Source organism: Manduca sexta, chromosome 23 (assembly GCF_014839805.1).
Source record: "Manduca sexta isolate Smith_Timp_Sample1 chromosome 23, JHU_Msex_v1.0, whole genome shotgun sequence".
Classification (NCBI taxonomy): Eukaryota; Metazoa; Arthropoda; class Insecta; order Lepidoptera; family Sphingidae; genus Manduca; species Manduca sexta.
The window spans coordinates 5,426,711-5,430,190 of NC_051137.1; the positions used below are offsets into that span (position 1 = coordinate 5,426,711).

The window sequence follows — 3,480 nt, forward strand, 5'->3', positions numbered from 1 at the left end:
ATTAATAAATATTTTTAAAATATTCAATTACTTTTAGGAAATTGATGTGTCGTGCGTGCCACTTGGCCACAATAGGCGCTGCCACCGGTCGGGATTGCCTCCGGCGCCTCATCTCTCGCCTGCTTCTTATCAATACATGGGTTGAACCATATCATATGGATAGACAGCTCAAATAGCTTCAAAATGGGGTTAGAACTAATACTATGTATCTTCGTTAACGCGCGCCATTAGTTAACCAGCCAGTGTATGTTTCGATAGATTTACATGTTATAATTATTGACAATGAATGTACTAGATGTGATGTGATATCTGTGTAATGTAATATAGCTTTAACATTTGTTATATTAGAATTAACAAATTGGATTATGCTCAACCGAAATGTTAAAGTAAATATGTGGAACACATTAGTGTACACATAGTATTATTAACTGTAGAAAACTGTATGCAGTGACGTGGTTCATCACCTCATTTAAACAATATGTGCTATGTTTAAATATTTATTGAAATATTGTCTTTTGCGCTTCACAATATAGATATTAACTTACTATATGGGTTCCAGATAAGTTTCTAATAAAGTAGATAAGTGAATACTTAGTAAGTTTATTTAAGCAGTGACATGCATGATATTTTGTGTAATAAGTAGTTAGAACAAATAAGGATACCATAATACAAATGTGATTTGGACATGGCAGTTTGTTTTTTTGGTAATATATACACTACAAACCTTATAATAAATCTTACTGGCTCAGTTTTCACAGTACAAAGAAAAATTAATACTACATGGCATTTTTAAATCACCAATTATGATGCATTTATTAATTTTAAACTGGACATGACAGCACTCCTGGTTTTAATATGAATGGTCATCTTAAGGTAAGGAAGTTGGAAGCAAAAAAAAGAAATTATAATTACTGAGAATGATCTTTCTCTGAATATTTTGTGTCGTAATTTCGCCACAATGTTAATTATTATGCCAATGTGAATTTTATACAAAATTATATGCAGCTTTTTTTACAAATGTATTAAGTAGTCACAAAATATTTTTCAATGGCCAAGTAAAATTAGACCTATTATGTATATAAAAGTAAGACTTAAATTAAGTATGTATTTATTACCCAAGGGTCACAAATGTAAGTAATAATTGTTACAAATGTACTGCGCCATAAAACATTCCAGTTGTGTGCTGTCCTGTTCGTACTTAATTTAAGAGTTGGTTGTTATTATATGTACATTTTGATAACCACAACTTGTGATTATTTTGTATTAGGGTATGTTGAAATGAAAATGATTTTGTTAAGGAATAATTTTTATATTTAATTATTTTAAACAATAAATATTTCAAAATATACAACTGGTTTTAATTTTTAATGATCACATGGGTCTCACGCAGTTGTAGATTGCTAAGGTAGTATCATATTTTTTTCTAAAAATTCTCCACTAGCATCATAAGACAAAAAATGTAATACATTAGTTTCCTGAAGTCATCGATAAAATTTGATAGCCTTGCCGTCATTACTTTACATTTTCTTCACCTTGTTTTTCATATTGCGCATTTCAGTTTTGTACCTCCTCATTTCGTCCATCATGTGGGTTCTCTTTTCTTTCATCTGTGTCTGATAGTGTTGTTTGCTCTCTTGGAAGCGATCTTGTAAGTTATCCTTTTTTTCTTGAAGCATTTCTTTGATCGTTCCCGTGAAGGCACGGGCTTAATCCAACCAATGCTGTCAATTTTTTGATAGCATATGTAGTTCCACCTAGAAAGTATTTTATATTTATTTCTAACAGGTAATTTGTGTTAAAAAGTATTAACTTAAAGAAATATCTATTGCATAGTATAATATCATTAGACTTGCATCATATAGTATACTCTGCCACATGCTTCTTTTTGCTAAATATTCGGCCAAACACTGGACCAACATAATATGGTGTAACTTAAATTAACATGTTTATTTTGAATGATAATCTATGTATAAACTTTAATTTACCAGTTGCAACAATTTTAATCAAAAGTTTTAAGTTTATTTTGTTAATTCTTATTATACAGAATAGAAGTTCATTTTGTCCCATAACTTGTGATTACAAGGAAATACATTATTATAAAATAATTTAATCTTTTTATTTGAGTAATTATCTACTTACAAAAAGAAGTTGGTATTCTGCCAAATAAGGTAAAAGTAGCCAAATAGATCAAATACTAAATAGTAGCCAAATATTTTGTAAGTCTAAATAATAGGCATAATGTTGAAACCATAATATAGAAGGCATTTTAAGGAATACCAGCGTTCCACTAACATAACACTTTCACTTTCATAACATATAAATTGATAGTTACAACAATTTTTAAAACAAAAAGACAGAAAAATAGGATTACAGTTCACAAATAGTTTAAACATTAATAATATCATGTTTTATGATGTTGACCTATTTAATCTGCATCCCAAAATTATTATTAATTTTGAAGTGCGTAATAAGTAAAAATATATTACCAACAGTTACAGCATATCTCAGTGGTGTAATAAGTTTATAAAATGCAAAAGCCAGGGCGAAATATCCAGTACTGGAGTCTCTAAGTGGTGTCAATAATGTGTCATTGACTCCTATTGACTCCAAAATACTTATAACATCAACACCACTGAAAAAGAAGACCACTGTTAAAATATGCAAATACAATATTGCATCATACTAAACATACATTCGTATTTTTATTACCTTCTGACTGCGTAGTAAAGGCTACCAAACCATATCGCCGACGTCCCCATATGAACCGGTAATAAAACATACCAATAATCCCTGTACATTTGTTTGAACCTCTGTATGAGGCCAAGTTTTTTTTCCTCTGTATCTGATGGAGATTTTTGGGCATTTCCTTGTGTCGAACATTGTCGAATCGTAAATATTTCTGCGCCTTTCGTTTCTAACAATGGTATATGTCTGTAATTATGTTGATAACAAACTCCACTTGCCAAGATTCTTATTGGAATATTTTTTCCAACACTCCATTTCACCGGTTTGGTTATACTCTGAATATAATTACAATTCCTAAATATTGCTCTGTAAGTAAGAGCCATGGTTACGTGATAAAAACTTTCTCGGTCGAAAACTTATAAAGTATGCATTTTCGTTGTTAAAAATATGTAAAAATAAGCTGGCCACTAACTTGTGGGTGAATGACAGAAGACAAATGACAAAAGTCATAATTGACAAAATTCTGATGACAACTAGGGATAAGGGAACAATAATCTTGTGGCAATTTTTAATGATATTTATCGATATGTTATTTTTCATTGTAACATGACATCGACATTTAAACATTAAATAGTACACATATTTACATACATTACCCCATAATATTTTTTTGAATCAAATACGAATATACAATTCTCATCCTATTTGATTTTGCGAAGTTTTCTTCTGCATTTTTTAAGTCTAAGGTCCTATATTTCAATGAAGTTGAAATGATACAAAATCCAACGGAAAAGA

The 3,480-nt window shown here is 30.1% G+C and overlaps 1 pseudogene; it reads right to left on the reverse strand.

Moving 5' to 3' along the window:
- Positions 1-1,288: 1,288 nt before the first annotated feature.
- On the reverse strand, positions 1,289-3,191 carry LOC119190245 (annotated as a pseudogene).
- Positions 3,192-3,480: the final 289 nt, after the last annotated feature.